Genomic DNA, 26,238 nt, shown 5'->3' with positions numbered 1-26,238 from the left:
GCATCAACAACCTTAGTCTCTAACAGTACCCTTCCCTTGGGCTTTCACTCACTTGATCAATAGTCCATGTGCCACTCATAAACGATCGATCGCCCAGTTTTCTACCGTTTTGCTTCCACTTCATCCGAAATGATTCCCGGGTCCTCTGTCTGTCTGTGGCCCACTCCCCTCCCCGCAGGGGTGGCCTACGACATCCAGAACTACATGCTGCAGGATATCGTCTGCTCCTCCATGAGGACCAGACCTCCACCCATCTGGCTAGGGTGAAGCTCCGTTGGCTCCCCGGAGGGGAGAGGTCCCCCCTCCGGGAACCAGATTGAGCCTCTCCGGCTCTCACGGCAAACAGCAAGACAGGAACTCCCGCTGACCATGTGACTCAGCTTTTATATCAGAGTACCGGGCCTTGTCCAACAAATCAATGATTGGCCGGGACTCGAATACAAACACCTGCCACTCAAATATAGAAATTAACAAACAGGCCTGCTGCTACAGCACAAGCCTGTCTAAATTGACCTGACGTAGGAAACTAACAATAAAGGTCACCTATGTAAAAATAGGTGCCCGCTACATATCTATTTTTTTTTAGTTTTGTTAAATATAGGGAAGAATACCCTTTAAAAAAATTCTTTGTTGCTATCTGTTTCCCAGCTGGGGAAATTCGCCCTCTCCATTGGTCCTGGTAAATCTTGTCACTGAAACACAAAGTGATGGGAAATACAATTACAGATTGTGACCATAACAAAAATGAGGGAAATCCTCCAATGGGGACACCAGTTTTATTGGTATTTGTGACAGAGGAGATTTTCCCTAAGGCCCCTTTCACACATGCGAACCGTTTGTCCGTTTTCATCCATCCGTTGATGGGTGAAAAACGGACATCAATGCATCTCTATGGAAAAACGGATGTAAACAGGTGATCATCTATTTACATCAGTTTACATCCGCATCTGTCAACATCCGTTTGTTGAAATGGATCAAAGCCCTATTTTTCTTCCGTTAAAAAAATGGAACAGATGTAAAACGGGTGTAAACAGACAAACGGTCCACTTTTGCATCCTTTTTTGCATTGGTAGTGAATGTAAAAAAAAAACGATGTACAAACTGATGAGAAACTGATAAGAAAATTATGACAAACTGATGTAAACTTCATTTGTTTTTTCTTTGAAAAAACGTGACTGAACTGATAAAATGAACGGTCCGCATGTGTGAAAGCGACCTAACTCTGAAAAGATGTCTTCGCTCACATTGGGGTTGATTTACTAAAACTGGAGAGTGCAAAATCTGGTGCAGCTCTGCATAGAAACCAATCAGCTTCCAGGTTTTATTGCCAAAGCTTAATTGAACAAGCTGAAGTTAGAAGCTGATTGGCTACCATGAACAGCTACACCAGATTTTGTACTCTCCAGTTTTAGTAAATCAACCCCATTGAGTTTCAATAACTGGAATGAAGGGAACGTTCCCTATTGCAACACAAGCAATCAAAAAGAAAACTGACAGAGATAGTCCTCAGGGGCGTAACTACCACCATAGCGACCCATGCGGGCGCTATGGGGCCCGCAGCCGAGTGGGGCCCAGTGAGGATGAGAGCACCGCCGGCACAGTCTCCCAGCCAGGGGAAGAGAGGAAAGGAAGAGGCGAGCTGTCCGTATCAGCAGAGAGCTGAATTGCCCGATGTAATAGCTTTCATTAGAACTTCCAGTGTTCCCGGGGCTCACGTCACATAGCTCCACCTTTTGGCCCGGTGCCTTTGATAGACAGAACGCCAATCCAATGCGGGACATGTGACGTCATCAAAGGCGTCGGGCCAAGAGGTGGGGCTATGTGACGATGAGCCCCGGGAAGACGGGAAATTCAAATGAAAGCTATTACAGTGGGCAATCCCGCTCTTTGCTGATATGGGTGGCTTGCCTCTTCCTCTGCATAGGTGGGGCTGTATGGGGCACAGGCAGACCAGGCTGTATTGGGCACAGGTCACGCTGTATTGGGCACAGGTCACGCTGCACTGGGCACAGGTCACGCTGTATGTGGTACAGGTCACGCTGCATTGACACTAGGGCAGCTGTGGGGGGGGGCTGTTTGCAGGGGGGCCCCATACAACATTTTGCTATGGGGCCCTGCTATTTCTAGTTACGCCCCTGATAGTCCTGATTTTATTTCCTTCTCTATCTGAAACAAAACAAAACAAAAAACTCAAGAACGAAAATGTAGTGTATTACAGCTAAACAGTTCTAAGATGTGGTGGCTGCAATACTTTTTATTTTTTCAGGTTAAAGAGGAACTTTAGACAGATGTGCAAAAATTAAAAGTCAGCAGCTACAAAAACTGTAGCTGCTGGCTTTAGACAAACACTCTCCTGTCCTAGAATCCAGCGCCGTCCTCACCCGAGCCAGTTTCTTCACTGGTCATTGGTCCCCGATGCCAGCATGTTAACTGTGGGCAGCCGGCTGTGACTCCTTGCAGCTTCACAGCTGGCTGCTCTGCTTTGTGAATGAACCTTCAGCCTTCTGGGATCAGTGACGTGTCCCAAAAGGTTGTGGGCAGGTGGGGGGGAAGAAGTGGGAGCGGGTACCTGTCAAAACTAGACCCCCCCCAAAAAATATATATATATAATCCAAATATGGAAGGGGAAGAGGAAGAGTGGAACATGCTCTTTTGGATAAAATTCCACTTTAACACTTTTTTCCACTTTGGTGTTTGACCACTTGACCTCTGGAAGATTTAACCCCCTTTCTGAGCAGGCCATTTTTGCGATACCGCACTGCATTACTTAACTGACAATTGCGTTCAATTTTCTCACAAATAGAGCTTTCTTTTGGTGGCATTTGATCACCTCTGCGGTTTTTATTGCTTGCGCTATAAACAAAAAAAATTGACAATTTTGAAAAAAAAACAATATTTTTTACTTTCTGTTATAAAACATATCCAATAAAAAAATTGAAAAAATCTAATTTCTTCATAAATGTAGGCCAATATGTATTATGCTACATATTTTTGGTAGAGAAAATCCCAATAGGCATATATTGATTGGTTTGCATAAAAGTTATAACGTCCACAAACTATGGGGGATATTTGATCAAAGTTTTTTTGATTTATCTCATTTTTTATTTTATTTTTTATTTATTTTATTTTTTTAAAAATGTTTTTATTAGTAATGGCAGTGATCAGTGACTTATAGCGGTACTGCGATATTGCGGTGGACAGTTGGACACTAACTGACACTTTTGACATTTTTTGGGACCAGTGACACTAATACATATGCTAAAAATATGCACTGTCACTGTACTGATGACACTGGCTGGGAAAGGGTTAAACATCAGGGGCGATCAAAAGGTTAACTGTGTTCCTAGCAGTGGAGGCCGCTCATGCAGAGCGCAGGGGCGCCGCCCCCCTAATCCATGCGCCCGGCTCCTAATCTACATGCAGGGCACCAGATGCATAGATTCCAATGTTTTGTTTTATTTTCCGAAGCATATGACTAATCATATGCCTGAGGCTCTAATTGGCTTCAAAATGGGTGGGCTCTGGGCGCAGAGCGCTGCGCTTGGAGCCCACCCAGTTGCGTGACATTAGCGAATTAAATGTCTTCCTGTTTCTCCAATCAAGAAGCAGGTCCTGAGACCTGATTGGTCAGGAGATCTAACACCCAATTTGCCACGAGTCCTGATTGGCCGAGAGGAGAAGCGACCGCCGGGATTCAGGAGACGCAGGGAGGAAGCCGCCGAAGCCGCGACCTGGATGGGGTAAGTGTGGGGCTGGCGGGGGGCCTGGTGGGTGAGCGAGCGAATGACAGGGGATAAGCAGTGATTAAGCGAGCGCCGGGGGTGGCTGGCTGGCTGGGGGATCCGCGGCCCCCTCAAGAAAATTGAGCACCAGCCACCACTGGTTCCTAGCCAGTGTTTTAGTGTACTGTAGGAGGTGCTTTTACTAGGGAAAGACGTGGATCCATGTCTCTGCTTTGCAGAGACACAGAATACATGCCTTCCCTCCTGTCAGAACGGCGATTTGCCTTGTTTACATAGGAAGACCACCTTCTGGCTCTTTGCCTAACGATGGGCAGGTGCTGGCAGACATTGAGTCTGCAGTACCTGCAGATCAACTCTCGCTTTGTATTATCACAGCAGGGGCGGGTCGCCAGTGGCACGCATGAGCGCCCCCCTACCGGGAAGTGTCGGATCACATATTAGGTAGGTGATCCGGTGCAGCAGAGCCACCTTGCTGCCGTATATGTAAGTTATACGGTCCTAAGTGGTTAAGAACATTTTCAGCAAGTACAAAATATACTGTACCTGTTGATCGTGTTAGAAATGCAGTATCCTTTCAGTGAGGCAATCTGCAAACATATATTATTAGTAGTATTATTTTTATAATACGAGATTATATAGTGCCAACAGTTTACGCAGCACTTTACAATGTATAGGGGGGACAACACAATGACAGTACAGTTCAATACAAAAGGTACAGGAGGGCCCTGCTCGTAGAGCTTATATTCTAAAGGGAGGGGGTGGTGGTACAAAAGGTAATAGCTGCAGAGAATGATTTGATGGGGGGGTGTATATATAGCATATAGCAATGTTGTCTTATTTGTGTACAATTCTAATATCTGTGCAATGGAGATATACTGTACAAATGCAGATATGTCCACCATGGGTGGCATCCATGGCTCCCTCCAAAGATACGGTGGAATGAGTGAGTGTAGCCACCCAGAAACCACATCTAAGGACTGGTAAGCTGCAACATATTCCATTTTGGCTTTTGGCTTTAGATATGCTTGCATATGCTGCTTGTCTAGCCTATGGCTTTTGCAGCTGCATGAAACCTAAATATTATAAACGTAAAGCAATAATTAAGGCTAGATTAAATGGCAATTTCTGGTAACTGTACAAAAGCTGCAGACACAAAGTGAAATAACTGTCTTTTCTACCTTACACAGTATGAAAGCTCAGCTGTTTCACTACACGCTCTGACTGCCAAGTGTACTCAGTGTGTGTACATTTATTACGCTTATAATTAATAGGCTCTGCGCTTGCTGAATTTTTTTGGAATGCAACTCGCGGCCTGCCCAGGTAATGCCTTCTGACAACGTTTTGAAGAATGATTATGTCATTTGGCAGAGTTCTAGCTTCAGAAAAAAAAAAAAAGATTTATTTTTTTATTTTTTTTTGTAATGCATAGTCGCGCCATATGGCAACAGCGAAAACCTCAGCCGGATTTCGTAGGCATGCATTGGATAACGTCCCAAAGCACTTGGAAAAGAATACGGCTTTCTTGCCAAAATGTGGACTCTGTTAATCTCCTATTATTGTGAGGAAACCAATTCATCTGTATTAATTATAAACAAATTTTAATTACTTCAGTAAAAAGCTCATTATGTACATATTGGTTGCCAACCCAAGTATTTGAACCCTGCAAAGCTTTTAACGAAAAAATTAGGCTTACAAATAACAGTAATTTATTTTTATTGAGCGGGACAAACTGATAACATGTTTTTCTCTGTCTGCGCGGAGCTGCATTCTTCCCACATTAAAATCATTTCTATAAGAAAAGACAGCAAATAAAATCTTGTCATTTGCATTCCCAAGAAAAGTGATAATACGCAAATATTCATTAAAAAAAATAAATAAAATAAGGCAGAATCAATAGCGCATCATTTTTGTTTACATGGGCCAATGCCAGAATGGAATGCAATATACTGTATGCACTCTTGACTTAGGGACCACCCAGACCTTGGTGTCCTGATGCATTGCCCTCATACACATGTGCATTAACACTCATTTTTTTCGAGAATTAACATGCTTTGCATGGAAGTACAGTTAAAGGTAAAGTTTTTATTTTTTTATATTTTTTTATTTTTGGATAGAGTGGAGAGGGATTTAACCTCTTGCTTATGGGGCACTTACACCCCCTTCCTGCCCAAGCCATTTTTCAGCTTTTAGCGCTGTCACATTTTGAATGACAATTGCGCGGTCATACAACACTGTACCCAAATTACATTTTTATCATTTTCTTCACACAAATAGAGCTTTCTTTTGGTGGTATTTAATCACTGCTGGGTTTTTTATTTTTTACAAAAAAAAAAAAAGACCAACATTTTTGGAAAAAAAAAAAAATTACTTAGTCTCTGTCAGTAAATTTTGTAAATAAGTAATTTTTCTCCTTCACTGATGTGCGCTGATGAGGCGGCACTGGTGGGCACTAATAGGCTGAACTGGTGGGCATTAATGAGGTAGCACTTATGGGCACTGATTAGGTGGCACTAATGAGGAGGCACTAATATGCTGCACTTATGGGTACTGATAGGTGGCACTGATGAGCACTGATATGCGGCACTGATGGGCACTGATAGGCGGCACTGATGGGCACTGATAGGTGGAACTGATTGGCACTGATAGGCGTCACTGATGAGCACTGATTGGAGGCACTGATGGGCACTGATAGGTGGCACTGATGGGCACTGATAGGCGGCACTGATGGGCACTGATAGGTGGAACTGATTGGCACTGATAGGCGCACTGGCGGGCACTGATAGGTGGCATGTTTACCGTTACCACTGTGAATGACAACCTGGGATTTCCTCACTTTGGATGGATTTCCTTTCACTTCCTGTTTTGGCTATGAGACAGGAAGCAAAGGGAAATCTCTCCAAAAAAGTAACAAATGGCAAAAAAACTGACAGGGTCAGCCCTCCCTTACTCTACTTATTTTACTTTAGGCCGCCTATTTAAATGAATGGGCTGGCAATGCACCAAAATATCCATAAAATCAAGCATGCATAATTTTTGGCAACTTATTGGACCACAGTGCATGGTAGTGTGTTATCGTGCATTGCGGTGTGCTGCAATTTATGTGGATTAAAACTGGATTATTACTTTTTTAAAATTTTTTAGGAGGCCCCTTGGGGGGCTTTGGTGAAATATCAAGGATTGAGGACAGAGCTTCCCCAGCCCCTTTATTTGCAGCATCAGCTGCATTAGACAGCGAATGAATGGGAAATGCTCTTTGCAGAGCGGTTTCCTGTTCAATCACAAACTGAAGCATAGTAAACATAGTTTACTATGCTTCAGTTAAGAATGAACACTGGAATGATCGGTAGAGTTCATTCATTCATCCCTCCAGAAACATCCCCTGCAGCAGCAGGCGGGAGAGGAGGGAAGCTGGCAGCACTGCAGGGGGGGGGGGGGACAGGGGGCACCAGGAAGCAGGGGGAATTGGCACCGCACAGGGGGATTAGAGTACCCCCGGCACACCCTGTGCACACGCCTATGACTATATTCTCCCCCAATGCAAAGCATTCTGTGAATGGGTGGTGGAGATCCTGTCATTCATCCACTCCTCATCCATTCACAAAATGTTATGCTTTGTGAAAGAATAGTAGTACAAGGTGTTTGAATGTTGGAGAGGGCAGAAGGGGGCCGGCAAGCAGCACAACTCTTCACACTAGCAGCAGCTGCCGTTAACCCATACAGCACCAGAAGATAGATGGTCAGGGCGATATCAGGCGGCTTTAAATGTAAAATGAAGGGGGATTTTTACAAGAAGTCTAACTAAAGGCATTATAACAACTAAAGTATAAATAAAGGCAAAACTTTTTTTTTTTTTTTAGTTTTGGTAGAGTAGAGAGTGATTAGAACACCTGTCAGTTTTTATTGCTATTTGTGCCCCCATTAATGAGATTCTCCCTCTCTATTTGTCCTGTTTTCCATTATCATTAAGTGAAAGTAAAAGAAAATCCCAAATTTTGGGTTGTGCCCAAAATAAGAGGAAATCGTCCAATGACCTGGGGGTCCCCAAGAGATTCCCTTAATTTGCAGGGATTTCCTCTCACTTCCTGTTTGCCTATGGGACAGGAAGTGAAGGGAAATTTCTGCAATGGGTCACAGATGGCAAAAAAAAACCTGACAGGGGTTATAACCCTCCCTTACTCCAAAATAAATTTTAAAAAGTTTAATGTGTTTGACCCCCACAAAAAAAGAGTAAACTTCAGTTTTTAAAATAAACCTGCCATAACACAGATTCAAGGCTGCAACTGCTCACCTCAGCTTCAGAAAATGCTAAATGCCTGGCTGTCATGTTGACCCTCTTATTTCAGTTCTTTGAGTCTCTCACCCAGAATAAGTATACAAATAAGGACTTATGCCTTTTCTCTGACTTTTTTGATCTACATAACTGTTATTAGTAACGTAGAGAGTATTGAAGCTAGAGGGTCAGCAGAATGGCCAGGCAAGTGGGATGACCCTGTGACAAGACCTCTGAAACCACAGACAGCACTGGCCCACCAAGTGTTAGTGTAGGTCTCAACAGTCATGAGGACCCTTGCTGCATATACCGTAGGTGAGCTTACCTATTTTGGTCAAAATATACTTTTGTGCAATCTTTTGGAGGGCAGTGTGTTAAAAGAGAAATGTAAAATGCTCATCTAGCCCATCTGCTTAATAAATATATTGGTGACACTACAATGCTTGTTAAAAGCATTGTGCATTCACGTCTGAATTCTCTGTTTTTTGTACTTTAATATGTTGTTGTTAGCAATCAAAAGGTTACCTTGATGTAGTCTGGGACTAAGCTCACCTTAAAAGTAAACTGACCTTAAAAGTAAGCTAACCATGAAAGTGTAAACAGCGTCCAATCAATGATTTACTATAGATTTGTAGGCAGGTGCAGTCTACTTTATCCACTGCAGGTGGCGATCTTGCAGCGGCACTGTTGTTGGATAGAAAGTCAAGAGGAACAGGGTTTGTCTATGGTTTCCTGGGTCACTGGGGAAGCTATCCTGTTGGATGCTGCTGTCCCATGTGACTCTGGTGGCCATCCTGGGTCAGGCAGGGCCTATTTAAGGCCCCGGCTCCCGGGTTTGGCACGCATTTCACGTGTGGGCAGTGTAGGGAAAGGTACAATGCCTGGTAGGGAAAGGTTCCTGACGAGGAGGCCTGCAGTTCATCCAGACATCTTCCTGATTGGGTATGAGATAGCAAGGCCGCATTCTGCCCTCTTTACAGGCCGGCTGAGCATTGCTCCATTCACTTTGCTGACCCTGAGTGCACCCAGTTGGGCGGTCTTCCCCTCTGGGTTTGGTTGTTAACTGTTTCTGCATATTTCAATACAAGTTCTTTATTGCACCCACCTGTGTGAATTATTGCCAATGGCAACACGCTGCACACCACCTACATACAGTATATGTGCAAGAAATATAGGGAAAGATATTGCAAGAGAAAGCTTGTTAATTTTTATTTGGTTAATGTGTGTAACTAAGCCTATGTATGTATGAGTGCAGGGGTCGTAAGTAGGTAATGTATAGAGTGCAGGTGGCAGGAGTATGTAACTTGCAGAGTGCAGGGGTCTGGAGTAGGGCAATGTACATTGTGCAGGGGTCAGGTGTATGTAATGTGCACAGTGTATTGGTCAGGATTGGGTAACACACAGAGTGCAGGGGTCAAGTATCTGTAACAAACACAATGCAGGGGTCCATAGGCGTGCGCAGGGGGTGTGCCAGGTGTGCCTGGGCACACCCTAATCACCCCCGTCTGCTTAGCTTCCTCCTGCTGCCTGGGCCCATGTCATTTACTGGCCACTTCCTTTTCTGAATGAGCACAGTGAGTGATTGGCACAGATCACTCACTGTGTTCACTCATAACTGAAGCCTAGTAAACTGTGTTTACTAGGCTTCAGATTGTGAATAAACATGAAGCCGCTCAGCACTCATTCATTCACTGTCCAGTGCAGCTGAGGCTGCAAAGAAAAGGACTGGAGAACCTCTGTCCTCAGCCCCTTTCTCTGTCGCAAAAGTAAGACATCAGGGGTCTGTTTAGACCCCTGATATTTCACCAAAGCCCCCCCCCCAGTGGGGCCCCTAAAACAATTTTAAATAAAAAATACTGTAAAAAAATTATAAAAATAAACTACTGACACTGCCCAACTGACACCAATCCCTGCCCTACTGACGCCATCCATTACCCTACTGACACCGTCCACTTTTTAATACATTTTAGAATGTTTTTATAATTTTACATTTATAAGTACATGTCTGTCTGTTTTATATATATATATATATATATATATATATATATATATATATATATATATATATATATATATATATATACACATACACACACATATACACACACACACATACGCTTTGCTGTGCACACCCTAATGTAATACTCTGCACACGCCAATGCAGGGGTCAGAAGTATATTAAGCACAGCACACAGCATCGGCTCTGATTCTTGCTTCCTGCTATGCTGGGGGCGAGTTCCCCCTAGTCCACTTTACTCTCATACAGCACCACCTCCTCTCCCTCCCCTCCCAGTAGGCAGTGAATGTAGAGTGCAGCATGCATGAGAAATGATGTCATGCATGCTGCACAATCACAGAACTAGAATTGCAGAGATGTAAACGATTCTGGCAATGACCCAGCAACCAAAGTAAATTTCCAACATTGCCAAGTCATTTCCAAGGTATGACTATCACTCTGCAGATTATGAGCATATTTCTCAAAAGTAAATCGGCATGAATATTTGATTAGTATTTACAATCGTTTCTGTGTATTTGTCATCACCCTAAAATAAGTCCACATTTTGTAGGCCACAACAGATGTACAAAAACGACTGCACGTATGCATCATAGCATTTAGAAGGTTGTTTTAAATTTAACAGAAGGACTTTTTACAACATTGTTACCCCCATTTATTATAGTTCCTTATTTATTACTTCATAATAGGGTAAAATCATTACAAATGATCTCAGCTTTTGCTAAAAAAAAAAAAAAAAAAAAAAAAAAAAATCAATATGACCTACAGTATATAAATGCTACATACATCATTTTATAATTGACTATTACTAAAAATCATCTTTCCATTTCTATCTGCAGCTACTTTGATTTTTTAAAATGTAATAAAAAATATATATTAAAAAAAATTATTCAATAAATAAAGAATATTGCTTCCTTGTGTGTACAACGTTATCAATCAAGTTACTGGTATTTCCCCAATAGGAATTAGATTTTTGGTAAGATACAGTTTAAAGCTACTCTTCTAGTAAATGCATGGCTACCGGTAGGGGAATACAGGCAGTACTTCAGTACTACAGTTCTGGTTCAAGTTCAGCATCCATTGGTGTTGCTAGTGCCAAACACCTGGGACAAGAGCCGGTAAGTCAAGGTGGCTGCATCCCACCATGTTAACTTTGTAAACTTTTCATTGGGCACAGGCAGAAGCAAGGAAACAAAAGGAAAATACCTTGCACTGGGATAGCTCCCTCATTCAGCTCCAGGTGAGTGTGGAGACAGGTGCAACAGTGGAAATAGATGCAAGTACGTTGGGAACTAGGATGCGGGTGGGCTTTTTATTGGTATGGGGGGTGTAAATGGGCCTGGTGCTGGAGAGGCAGGTGAGCTGTTTACGGGCAAGCTATGTGCATTTGAGTTGTGGACAAGAAGCCATTATGTGCAGATAAGCTGTGGATGAGGAGTTCAGAGGGTGCAGGTGAGCTGTAAATACAAGGGGTACAAGTGCATTGTGGCCAAGGTGTATCGGTTGTGCAAGTAAGCTCTGGATCAAGGGTACAGATAAGCTATAGACGAGGGGTATATGGGAAAGCAGTGGATAAAGGCGTGCAGACACACGCTGTTGATGGGGGTACAGAGGCAAGTTGGGACTAGTTGGGGGGGGTAGAACTGTAGACAAGGGGTGCAGAGTGGAGCTGTGTCTAGTGTGGGGGGAAAACTGTGGATGTAGAGTGCAGAGACAAGCAGTGGATGAGTTGTGCAGAGGCAAGTAGGGGACAAGGGGAGCAGAAGGGAGCTATGAATGAGGCATGCAAAGGCTAGCTGTGCCTAACACTGAAGGGCAAGCAGTGGAGGAGAGGTGCAGGGTCTAGCTGTTGAAAAGGGGTGCAGAGGCAAGTTTTTGATGAGGGCAGCAGAGGCAGGCAGTGAAGCAGAGGTGCAGAGGTGAGTGGTAAAAAAATAATTCATAAGGTCTAGATGTGAGCAGTGGAAGAGGGTGCAGAGGTAGTGGTGGATAAAAGCTGCAGAGGTGAGCAGTGGAAGAGTGGTGCCGAAATGAACAGGAAATGGTAACTTTAATGGTTTTGTTTTAGTTTTTTTTTCCTGGGGTATTTTGTTGGGGAGGAAGAAATAGATTTTTCTTTGGTGGAGGGGTTGTTTTTACTTTGGAGAGAGTTTTTCTTGGGGGAGTTTGCTTAAGGGTGTTGCTTTTTCTTGGGTGAGGTTTAAGACAGGCTCAAAGAATGTGCTAGTTCTCTGTCTGTAGTCAGGAAATTATAGATAATGGAAAATCTGTGGCATAGCAGTTAAACCATATTTTGTGGGTATAAGGATTCTGCCATACTTTAAATGTGCTTTGTATACAACGAGTAAGCATGGGTTCTATTAAACTATGCCCCTAAAATCCCTCCCACATCATTGTTCTTTAGAATGTCCAGGGGTACACCAGATCTGTTACAATCCTAGTAAAACCACTGGCGGGTCATTCATGAAGAGTGCAAGGGAACAGTGTGACGTTCCCCCTTCCTCCTCTCCCCCTACCACCATGCATACCTCCCTTTCCTTCTGTGATTGAGTGGCAGTAGAGGAGACGAAGGGAGTTACATTCTGCAAAGCACCCTATTGGATGCTTTACTACTATATAGCAAGATTACATTATGCATTATATAGCAAGATTTTCCCAGAAACTGCAGAAGGCAGCACACTCTTCAGTATTTGCACGATGCTGGAGAGGCCTCTATGCAGCAGCCCTCTACATTGCATACGGGAATATTAGGCTTTCGGAAGGGGCGACTTAAGTTTATGGGAAGAAACTGGTGGGTGCTTAAAGTGCATGGGGAGACACTGGGGAGACTGTCAGGCTTCTAGGGCCCCAACATTTCCAGTGGTGGCCCTAAATAAAGGTATACAGACACTGCAGGTTGATGTTGATTGGATGATGATAATAAAGGTTGATTCCTTCTATCAGAAGTACATGTTCAAGGACATGAAGTGGTTTCTCAGTTTAGAGCACCAGTGTTTTACTTTTAACCTACCTACTGCATGGACCAATATCCTCTGGGTTACCATCCTTGCCAAGGAGGTACTAGGGTTGGGAAAGTACTCCAATAAATTAAAGTTTATGTATAGCCATTTTTTTTTTTGGTTAGAGTAGGAAAGGGTCAGGGCCTCTGCCAAGTTTTTCAATCTGCCTGTGTCCCGACTATCTAGATTCACCCTCTTTGTCACATGACAAAAAGTGATGGGGACACCTATTCTAGTAATAACTCTGTAAGTGGCCAATTCCTCTCACTTTGTAAAGAATTCTTCTCTCTTCCTGTTGCATCTCCAGGACAGGAAGTCAAGAGAAATCTCCCCAACAGGACACAGACATAACACAATTAACTGATAGGGTTTACCCCCTTCCCTACTTTATCCGAAACGTAAAAATAAAAGTGCACTTTAACATCCCACATCATCTAGATGTGTAATAACTGCCTCTTGTAAAGGTACAACAGAAGCAAACCAATGCCTACTAGACACAACTGTGTGGATTTAAATCTCTGAATTAATTTCATGCATCCTGCTGTCCAGACTACAATCCCTTCACAAAATGTGGTCACCATGGATCAGTTTAAATCTAGAATTTCCTTATGGAATGGGCGATTTAGAAAGTACTACTTTAATGTATAGGCCTCCTAACCGAAGGGAGAAGAGGGAGACAGACCTCCTATCACAATTTGGATTAGAGGCAAGGATGGGAGGTGTCGTCATAATGGGGGATTTTAATTATCCAGACATAGACTAGGTGGAAGGAACCGCGCTTTTCTCTAAGGCTCGCCCGTTCATAAATGTCTTGCAGGACAATTTCATGGGTCAGATGGTAGACACACCAACTAGAAACAAAGCATTACTTAACCTACTGATTACCAACAATACAGACCTGATCACAGATGTGGAAATAAGGGCCAATTTAGGAAACAGCGATCACAGGTCAATTAGCTTCAGTATAAATCACGCAAATAGGAAACATAAGGGGAATACAAAGACACTGAATTTCAAAAGAGCCAACGTCCCTAAACTACGAACCTTGCTAGAAGATATGAATTGGGATAAAATGCATATAAAAGCAAAGGAGAAGGCCTTCAAAAAATATAAGGCTGAGGGATCATCATCAGCATTCAGACTTTACAAAGAATGCAACAAGAAATGTAAGGGTGCAATTAGGGCGGCTTAGATAGAACATGAAAGACACATAGTGGAGGAGAGCAAAAACATCCCAAGAAATTCTTTAAGTATATAAACAGTAAAAAAGGGAGGACAGACCATATTGGCCCCATAAAGAATGAGGAAGGGAATCTGGTTACAAAGGATGGTGAGATGGCAAAGGTATTGAATTTTTTTCTGCATCTTTTGATGCTACACACAAACACAGTTTATTGATATCCAAATTTTTATTTGACAGTAATGCCCTGTACACACGGTCGGACATTGATTGGACATTCCGACAACAAAACCCATGGATTTTTTCCAACGGATGTTGGCTCAAACTTGTCTTGCATACACACGGTCACACAAAGTTGTCGGAAAATCCGATCTTTCTGAACACGATGACGTAAAACACATACGTCAGGATTATAAACGGGGCAGTAGCCAACAGCTTTCGTCTCTTAATTTATTCTGAGCATGCGTGGCACTTTGTGCGTCGGATTTCTCTACACACAATTGGAATTTACCGATCGGATTTTGTTGTCGGAAAATTTTATATCCTTCTCCCAAACTTTGTGTGTCGGAAATTCAGACGGAAAAAGTCCGATGGAGCCCACACATAATCGGAATTTCCAACAACACAATCCAATCGCACTTTTTGCGGTCGGAAAATCCGACCGTGTGTACAGGGCATAAGAAAATTGCTATGAGTAGATACTAGAAATGCTACAAAACTGCTAGGAGTAGAAACTAGAAAGTGTGAAGCTCTATTTTTTTGTATGTATGTTGAGATTGTATTTTTTTTTGTTAAGGTGTGCATGTCATATGGAATACTCATCTCTTCAGGGAAGCCTATCAGCCTCCAACTAACAACTGAACTTTTAACTCTTCCATCAGCTCGCCCCCCACAGTTACTACCTTTTGTACCACTTGCCCCACCTTATTAGATTGTAAACTCTTATGAGCATGGCTCTCTTTCCCCTCTTGTATTTTATAGTATTGTAACTGTACTGTCTCCCTTTAGATTGTAAACCGCTATGCAAACCGTTGACACTATATAAATTCTGTATAATAATAATAATACTCTGTTACTAAACAAATATATATATATATCGTGGATGTTACAAATATATGGCATGTTTTTCCTGCATTATGTCTGATGTTTTTCTATTTGCAGTATCACCTTTTCACTTTGAGCTGGGCTCCTGGGACTCATACAGTATGAGCACTTTGGAGCACTAGGCAGAGACAAATTGGTCAGGTCATCTGGTAAAGAATGGAACCTCCAGCAATAGACACCCACAGGGAAATGACAGGAGGAGCTGATGTCGGAAGGTCAGAGGTTAAAGAAACAGGCAAATAAATTGGTCAAGAACACACAGTAGTCAGGGGCACAGCAGGTAAAAGCCAATGTCAAAGAAGAGAATTGCAATGTGTTTGGAAGGAATAGTCTACAAAGCACTGCAATTTGGACTGGAGTTCTAAAAGTAGTGCCTTTACATCACCCAATACATTTAAATTCATTTATTTTAAAGCAGTTCTTTACACTGCAACTGGTGATAGCCACAAAAAGTGCATTTTTCTAGTCCCGTTTATGTAATAAGTCAGTGTTTCTCTGTTACTCTGACAGCATATGCCTGGGATAAAAATTGAAATATTTTGGCAGGAACCCTATACTTTACTCTGACTCAGCTGTAGGTGATGGGATTGGAAGTAGAGGAGCCTGGGATCCATCAGTACTTTATCCAGATCTGTAGCTATGGATCATGCAGCGTCTGTAGCATGCAGGGCCTGCTTCAGACAGAATTTGTTTCTGCAATCTTTAATGAAGTAAAACACCCACAATGCCCAAAAGGGACCCTTGGAGAAACATTCATGTTATCCATGGCAAGAGATAGGTACTTTTTATTAATTTATTTATATTAAAATAATAAGGTTCATAAATTGAGAATTTTGATCAACATTGATCATCCAGAGGGGATTGTTTTTTTCCCAGTAAAAGTGGAGTTACACTTTAACCAGTTCCCCCGGCCTATAGTCGCTGTTCTTGGTGGACATCATATGACATCAACCAGACACAGCGGATGACCGATCAGTATGCCGGCCGCTGCCAATATCATGTGATTGCTGTGACCAATCACAGCAGATCACATGACAATTGTACCCAATGGATGGCTTTCATTCATGCCATTGTGTACTATTGTGTATCTCTGTGACTGGTCCCAGTGATCACATGGTAAAGACAGGGCCAATCACAGCCCACCTGTACCAAAAAGATGGTTGCATATAACAGTGAAATTTACTGGTATAAGGAATTATAGTGTGCAAAAAAATTCTGATCACTACCCACTATGGTAACACTGTATTGCTCTTGTTACAGTATGTTAAAATATATATATATATATATATCTATAAAAAAAGAAAAAAATGTAAAAATAAAGTAACAAAAATTGAAAAAAAAAAATTATTACTTTTTTTTTTTTTACATACTGTCACCAGTCAATGTCCCCGATCACGCCAGTTATTTGATGATGCTGGTGACAGTATGTAAAAAAAAGAATTGTGAAAAAAAAAATTTTTTTATTTCCTAATTTTCCATAATATTGTGACAAAAAATGACAACTTGCCATGACTCGTATTAAATACCTCAGACTGTCTACTTTTTAAAAAGGGGTAATTTGGGGGGTATTCGTACTGTCCTGGCCTCAAGAAATTAGATTAGTCCGTCAGTACAACTGATCAATGTTCATATATGTACCATAGTTTATGAACTCTATAACTTTCACACAGACTAAATAATTAATAAGTTTGGGTTATTTTCACCAAAGAAATGTAGCGGAATAAAGTTTGACTTAAATTTATGAAGAAACAATATTTGTAAAATTTCATAACAGAAACGAAGAAAAACGCTTTTTTTTTTTTTCAAAATGTTCGGGCTTTTTCCTTTTTTCAGCAAAAAAATTAAAAACCCAGCGGTGATTAACCACTTCCGCCCCAGAGATTTACCCTCTTCATGATTAGGCCATTTTTTGCGATACGGCACTGCGTTACTTTAACTGACAATGGTGCGGTCGTACAACGCTGTACACAAATAAAATGTATATCCTTTTTTTCCCACAAATAGAGCATTCTTTTGGTGGTATTTGATCATCTCTTCGGTTTTTATTTTTTGCGCTTTAAACAAAAAGAGACCAACAATTTGAAAAAAAAAAAGATTTTTTACGTTATACTATAAGCCTGGGTTCACACTATTGCAAATTGGATGCGGGATTTCTGCATCCAATTCGCAATAGCAAGAGATTGGGATCAGCTCTCTTTGGAGCCGGTTTACATATCTCCGATGCGGCTCCGGTGCGAATTTGCACAGGATCCCCGTGCGTCTTTTGGTCCGTTTTAGATCTGAATTCAGCCAAATATTGGGGCTGAAATCAGACCTGAAATGATGAACCAGGACGCACAGGACCCCTGCTGGGAGCTGCATCCAGGGTTGGACTTACAATTGGGCTTGATTGGGCTCAAGCCCATGGGCCCCGCCCAATAGGGGGCCCCACGACGCCCGCGTTATAGCCGAAAGACGGCTACAGCGCGGACACCAATTGCCGGAAGGGGGCGTCTCCGGACGTCCTCCTGTTTACTTCCCCTCTGCTCGCCGCCGCAAGCGCGCGTCAGGGAAGTTCTGTGTTGGCTGTGTCCCTTGGACACAGCTAATCACAGATCGTGCTAAATGGCCAATCACAGTGGCCATTTAGCACTCGATCGGAGTGTCCAATATGAGGTGATCTCATATGAGATCATCTCTCATCGCCGGCTCCTCATACAGAGACAGCGTGTGAGGAGGGAGAGCTTCCACGCTGCACTATTTACAGTTACCCTACACAACATAGTGCCATCTGTCCCCAGTGCCACCTATCAGTGCCAAATGTCCCCATTGCCATCTGTCCCCAGTGCCATCTGTCCCCAGTGCCACCTATCAGTGCCAAATGTCCCCATCGCCATCTGTCCCCAGTGCCATCTGTTCCCAGTGCCACCTATCAGTGCCAAATGTCCCCATCACCATCTGTGCCCAGTGCCATCTGTCCCCAGTGCCACCTATCAGTGCCACCTGCCTCCAGTGCCACCTGCCCCAGTGCCATCTGTCCCCAGTGCCACCTGTCAGTGCCATGTATCAGTACCATCTGTCATCAGTGCCATCTGTTATCAGTGTCACGTGTCATTAGTGCCACGTATTAGTGCCATCTGTCATCAGTGCCATGTATTAGTGCCATCTGTCATCAGTGCCACGTGTCATCAGTGCCACGTATTAGTGCCATCTGTCATCAGTGCCACGTGTCATCAGTGCCACATATTAATGTCATCTGTCATCAGTGTCACGTGTCATCAGTGCCACGTATTAGTGCCATCTGTCACCAGTGCCACGTATTAGTGCCATCTGTCATCAGTGCCACGTATTAGTGCCATCTGTCATCAGTGCCACGTGTCATCAGTGCCACATATTAGTGCCATCTGTCATCAGTGCCACGTGTCATCAGTGCCACATATTAGTATCATCTGTCATCAGTGTCACATTTTTTCAAACTTCAATCAGTGGTCATATAAATAGATTATTACGGTTTTTTAACATGTAACACTGTCTACGGTACCAGTCAACATTTTGTTCTATTTAAAGTAATATATAGAAGGTAGAGCCCAAAAGTGACTCAAGCCCAGGGGCCCCCGCCACCCTAAGTCATGCCCTGGCCGCATTGGTAATAGGTGTGAACCGAGCCTAAAACGTACCCAATAAAAAAAAATGTACAAAATCAAATTTATTCATAAATTTATGCCAAAAAGTACTCTGCTACATATTTTTGGTAACAAAACACAATAAGCGTATATTGATTGGTTTGCACACAAGTTAGAGCATCTACAAACTATGGGATATATTTATGGAATTTGTATTTATTTTTACTAGTAATGGCGGAGATCAGTGATTTTTAGCGGGACTGCGACATTGCAGCCGACAAATCGGACACTAAGTGACACTTTTGGGGACCAGTGACACCGAAACAGTGATCAGTGTTAAAAAAATGCTATGTCACTGTACTAATGACACTGGCAGGGGAGGGGTTAGCATCAGGGGCGATCATGGGTTAAATGTGCTCCTAGGAGGTGCTTTCTAACTGTGGGGGGGGTGCTTTGACTGGGGGGGAAACAGAGATTCGTGTTTCTGCTTAGCAGAAACACAAGATCTCCATCTTCCCCTCTCACAGAACGGCGGTCTGCCTTGATTGCATAGGCAGACGGCCGTTCTGCCTCTCCAGAAAACGATCAGCAGCTCCTGGTGGACATCGGGACCACCGTACCCGCTGATAGGCTCCCGCTGTGTCCAATCACAGCGAGAGCGAGTCGCCGGTGGCGCACACGCGCCCCAGACCAAGTGCATAACATCACGTACAGGTACGTGATTTTGCGCGGGAGGGCCGCAGTATATCTGTGTGGGGCGGTCCATAACAGGTTAAATACAACAAAAAGAAAGCTCTAATGGTGTGACAAAATGATAAAAATGTCTTTTGTGTACAGTGTTGCATGACGCGCAATTGTCATTCAAAGTGTGAGAGCGCTGAAAGCTGAAAATTGGCCTGGGCAGGAAAGGGATGAAAGTGCCCAGTATTAAAGCCATTAAAGATATGTATATATGTGTAATATTTGTAGACACCACACATGTGTATAGCAGGTGCCTTTTGGAAACATAATTAGGGGCACATTTCTTTTTCATCTGTTCACAATGTAGCAGACCTTCACAATAAAGCATTTCACTTGTTCTACAAACATCCCGCTATCCTCAGGCCGGGTTTGAGCTTGTAAAGAAGTAACGTGTGGTTTAATTTGTTTAGGAAAGTAAATGGCAGTGTTTCCAGATCTGTAAATGTTATTAGTAATGTGAGCAGGATAGTGTCTCAGCAGGGAGTGAAATGTGATCCTAGATGTATGAGACCTGCTAGGCGTGGAGGATGTTCTCCTACATCAGAGGTGTCCTCATTTGTGCTGTAGAAGGCCGCGTCAGCTTACAGCACACAGCACATTCATACTGCAGACACTCCGCAAGGACAATCTGTCACTTTGGACACATCCTATTCACAGCAAGCAGTTTGATGCAAGTGATGATATTTATTTAATTATTTTTAATATCATTTATCATGTAAAAACTGTCCTTTTCAGAGCTCCTCTTACATTACATTCAATAAAGAACTAATGCCACTTTTCTGGCTGCATGACCCTTTTACCATGGCCTATGGCTAATTATTATTATACAGGATTTATATAGCGTCAATCGTTTACGCAGCCCTTTACAACATAAGGGAAGACAGTACAATTACAATGCAATTCGATACAGTAGGAATCAGAGGACCTTGCTCAATAGAGCTTACACTCTTAAGCCTTGTACACACAATCGGATTTTCCACAGACAAAACCTCGTACTTTTGTCCGAAGGCGCGTGCCTGGATTTTGTCTTGCATACAAACGGTACACAATTGTTGGCCAACAAACAGGAACGTAGTGACATACTAGACGTACTACCAGCCAAAAAAGGGAAAGTTCAATTGTCAGGCGCCACCCTTTGTGCTCCTTCTGCTATTTTCGTGTTAGTAGAAGTTTGGTGAGTGTTGATTCATTTCGCGCTTTTCAGTTAGTTTCTGAACAGCCGTTCGTCAACCAGACATGTTGAGGAATAGGAGGAGATAACGTATTATTTATTATTGGCCTTGGAGTTATTGCTTTGACCCAAGTCCAGTTCAGGAACAGGTGGAGGAGGATTTTTTGGACCAAAATTGGTTTCTTTATTAATCATGACCAATTATTTAATATGCCTTTGCTGCGGGAGCTCCAGGAGAATAATCCGGATGATTTTCGGAATTATCTACGGATGACGGACCCCTGCTTTCACCAACTCTTGGCATTATTGACCCCCTATATTAAGAAGCAGGACACATACATGAGGCTTTTATTTTATTTTTTGGTTGAATAATGATTTGATTTGGTATATTTTCTATATTTTTGGATGCATAGAATGTGCTTTTTGGTTAAGTTAGCATGTCTATTTTTTTTTTTTAATGCACAATAAAAAAATTGTGTAGAGTAATACTTGGCTATGTGTTTTACTTCAAATGACAGTTTGGGAGTAGGCAGTTACATTTTAAAAAATACAATGTAAAATTGACAAGGGACACCAACATAGTTGAATGTTTGTATCATATCTTACAAACTACGGGATAATGGTGTTGTGGTAACTTGCACCAAGAAAAAAAAAAACAAAAAACAAGCATAATAATATTATTCTTGATATCACTAGAAAAAAAAAGCCTTTGAAAATTTGTTTGCAATAACTCCATCAGTATCACCAGCAAAGCAGCCTCATTATCACCCTTATTAACCACTTCAGCCCCGGACCATTATGCTGCCTAAGAACCAGAGGACTTTTTCCAATTTGGCACTGCGTCACTTTAACTGCTAATTGCGCGGTCATGCAATGCTGTACCCAAACGAAATTTGCGTCCTTTTCTTCCCACAAATAGAGCTTTCTTTTGATGGTATTTGATCACCTCTGCCGTTTTTATTTTTTGCGCTATAAACGGAAAAAGACCGAAAATTTTGAAAAAAAATGATATTTTCTACTGTTTGTTATAAAAAAAATTCAATAAACTCAATTTTAGTCATACATTTAGGCCAAAATGTATTCGGCCACATGTCTTTGGTAAAAAAAAGTCAATAAGCGTATATTTGTATATTTATTGGTTTGCGCAAAAGTTATAGCGTCTACAAACTAGGGTACATTTTCTGGAATTTACACAGCTTTTAGTTTATGACTGCCTATGTCATTTCTTGAGGTGCTAAAATGGCAGAGCAGCACAACCCCCCCCCCCCCCAAATGACCCCATTTTGGAAAGTAGACACCCCAAGGAAATTGCTGAGAGGCATGTTGAACCCATTGAATATTTATTTTTTTTTGTCCCAAGTGATTGAATAATGACAAAAAAAAAAAAAAAATTACAAAAAGTTGTCATTAAATGATATATTGCTCACACAGGCCATGGGCCTATGTGGAATTGCACCCCAAAATACATTTAGCTGCTTCTACTGAGTATGGGGATACCACATGTGTGGGACTTTTTGGGAGCCTAGCCGCATATGGGGCCCCGAAAACCAAGCACCGCTTTCATGATTTCTAAGGGCGTAAATTTTTGATTTCACTCCTCACTACCTATCACAGTTTTGAAGGCCATAAAATGCCAATATGGCACAAAACCCCCCCAAATGACCCCATTTTGGAAAGTAGACACCCCAAGCTATTTGCTGAGAGGCATGTTGAGTCCATAGAATATTTTATATTTTGACACAAGTTGCGGGAAAGTAACACTTTTTTTTTTTTTGCACAAAGTTGTCACTAAATGATATATTGCTCAAACATGCCATGGGCATATGTGGAATTACACCCCAAAATACATTCTGCTGCTTCTCCAGAGTACAGGGATACCACATGTTTATGACTTTTTGGGAGCCTAGCCGCGTACAGGGCCCCGAAAACCAAGCACCGCCTTCAGGATTTCTAAGGGCATAAATTTTTGATTTCACTCGTCACTACCTATCACAGTTTTGAAGGCCATAAAATGCCCAGATGGCACAAACCCCCCCCCAAATGACCCCATTTTGTAAAGTAGACACCCCACGCTATTTGCTGAGAGGCATGTTGAGTCCATGGAATATTTTATTTTTTGACAGAGGTTGCGGGAAAGTGACAATTTTTTTTTTTTTTTTGCACAAAGTTGTCACTAAATGATATATTGCTCAAACATGCCATGGGCATATGTGGAATTACACCCCAAAATATATTCTGCTGCTTCTCCTGAGTACGGGGATACCACATGTGTGGGACTTTTTGGGAGCCTAGCTTCATACGAGGCCCCGAAATCCAATCACCGCCTTCAGGATTTCTAAGGGCGTAAATTTTTGATTTCACTCCTCACTACCTATCACAGTTTCGAAGGCCATAAAATGCCAAGATAGCACAAAACCCCCCAAAATGACCCCATTTTGGAAAGTAGACACCCCAACCTATTTGCTGAGAGGCATGGTGAGTATTTTGCAGCTCTCATTTGTTTTTGAAAATGAAGAAAGACAAGAAAAATGTATATTTTTTTTCTTTTTTAAATTTTCAAAAGTTTGCGACAAAAGTTTGGGCATTCCATGGCCTCCGAAACTGTGATAGGCAGTGAAGAGTGAAATAAAAAATTTACGCCCTTAGAAAGCCTGAAGGCGGTGCTTGGTTTTCGGGGTCCCGTACGCGGCTAGGCTCCCAAAAAGTCTCACACATGTGGTATCCCTGTACTCAGGAGAAGCAACAGAATGTATTTTGGGGTGTAATTTCACATATTCCCATGGCATGTTTGAGCAATATATCATTTAGTGACAACTTTGTGCATAAAAAAAAAAAAATTGTCTTTTTCCCGCAACTTGTGTCACAATATAAAATATTCCATGGACTCGACATGCCTCTCAGCAAATAGCTTGGGGTGTCTACTTTCCAAAATGGGGTCATTTGGGGGGTTTTGAACTGTCCTGGCATTTTATGCACAACATTTAGAAGCTTATGTCACACATCACCCACTCTTCTAACCACTTGAAGACAAAGCCCTTTCTGACACTTTTTGTTTACATGAAAAAATTATTTTTTTTGCAAAAAAATTACTTTGAACCCCCAAACATTATATATTTTTTTAAAGCAAATGCCCTACAGATTAAAATGGTGGGTGTTTCATTTTTTTTTTTCACACAGTAATTGCGCAGCGATTTTTCAAATGCATTTTTTGGGGAAAAAATACACTTTTTAAAATTTTAATGCACTAAAACACACTATATTGCCAAAATGTTTGATGAAATAAAAAAGATGATCTTAGGCCGAGTACATGGATACCAAACATGACATGCTTTAAAATTGCGCACAAACGTGCAGTGGCGACAAACTAAATACATTTTTAAAAGCCTTTAAAAGCCTTTACAGGTTACCACTTTAGATTTACAGAGGAGGTCTACTGCTAAAATTACTGCCCTCGATCTGATTTTCGCGGTGATACCTCACATGCATTGTGCAAATGTTGTTTACATTTGACGCCAGACTGACGCTTGCGTTCGCCTTTGCGCGAGAGCAGGGGGGGACAGGGGTGCTTTTTTTTTTTTTTTTTTCTTTATTATTTTTTTGATTTTTTTATCTTATTTTTAAACTGTTCCTTTCATTTTTATGTTTTTTAATCATTTTTTTTGTTATCTCAGGGAATGTAATTATCCCCTATGGTAGCAATAGGTAGTGACAGGTACTCTTTTTTTAAAAAATTGGGGTCTATTAGACCCTCGATCTCTCCTCTGCCCTCAAAGCATCTGACCACACCAAGATCGGTGTGATAAAATGCTTTCCCAATTTCCCAATGGCGCTGTTTACATCCAGCGAAATCTAAGTCATGAAATGCTCGTAGCTTCCGGTTTCTTAGGCCATAGAGATGTTTGGAGCCATTCTGGTCTCTGATTAGCTCTATGGTCAGCTGGCCGAATCACCAGCTGCATTTTCAGGTTCCCTGTTGGGACAGGAGAGCCAGAGAAAAACATGGAAGTTGGTGGGGGAGCATTCCCTCCCACTGATTGTAAAAGCAGTCTAGAGGCTAATTAGCCGCTAGGATTGCTTTTACATGAAAGCCGACCGCTGGCTGAAAAGAATGATACCAAGATGATACCTAAACCTGCAGGCATCATTCTGGTATATCTCAAAGTCCAGCAACATACCAGTACATTGCTGGTCCTTGTTGGGCATATATTGTAAACTTTTTTTTCATGCAGCCTGTGGGCTGAACGAAAAAAAGATATTGATCGGTGGGTATGCCCACCATTAGAATACCTCCCTTCATCCACCCACTTCTAATGATGGGCATACATGCACCATTTATATATGCCGAAGCATGGGAGCATCCTCCCGCAAAAGGCAGGAGCAAATCGCTCCTCCACCCACTGCTGCCCCCACGCTTCGGCATATATGCTGAAGTATGTAACTGTGGTGGTGAAATCACCTCCGACAGCGCTGGAGTCACGGCTTTATATATCGTGGGAGCAAATGCTGTTGCTGTCAAGATAAATAGATCTGCGCTGCAACTGAATGGCGTACCTGCTAAGCAAATGATGGTTAACCAAAAAACAAAGTAACATTACAGTATAACAGTAATACTTACCATACCTGCTAAGCAAATACAAAAAAAACATAGTAAAAAATAAAACATTTAACGCAACCTGTGCCTACCTAAAATATATATATGCCGAAGCATGGGGGCATCCTCCCACAAAAGGCAGGAGCAAATCGCTCCTCCACCCACTGCTGCCCCCACGCTTCGGCATATATGCTGAAGTATGTAACTGTGGTGGTGAAATCACCTCCGACAGCGCTGGAGTAACGGCTTTATGTATCGTGGGAGCAAACGCTGTTGCTGTCAAGATAAATAAATCCGCTCTGCAGCTGAATGGCGTACCTGAAAACAATAAAATGGTTACCAACAAAACACAGTAAACAGTAAAGTATAAAAAAATTGCATATCTGAAAAGCAACCATGGTAAAACATAATAACAATAAAACATTGCAGAATAGAATACAGTAAAAAAGAGCAGAACAATAGAGAGAGAGAACAATAAAACAACAACTATTTTTGTTTTTTTTATTTTATATTTTTTTTGTGTTTTTATTTTTTTTATTTTTTTATTTTTTTTTTTTTATACACTTTTTTTAGTAACTTTAACTTTTGTAACTGGTACCGGGTTTGGGTCTCTCAAAATGCGATGGCATCTTGGGAGACCCTGTGAAAGTGTGTCCTAGTCTGTGCAGTGCTGTACCCTATGCTAATACTCAACTAGTGTATGGTAGCATTCAAAACATTCACCCATGCAAAGACCAGGATTGCCAGGACAGGAGGGACAAAAACACCGGGTGTCACGCCTAAATCCGCGCTTGCTACAGACACGACATCTTTTTTGGGGGGC

Source organism: Aquarana catesbeiana, linkage group LG05, assembly GCF_042186555.1.
Source record: "Aquarana catesbeiana isolate 2022-GZ linkage group LG05, ASM4218655v1, whole genome shotgun sequence".
NCBI classification, from domain to species: Eukaryota; Metazoa; Chordata; class Amphibia; order Anura; family Ranidae; genus Aquarana; species Aquarana catesbeiana.
The sequence above is the reverse complement of the archived record's forward strand: the minus strand, read 5'-3'. Positions refer to the sequence as shown.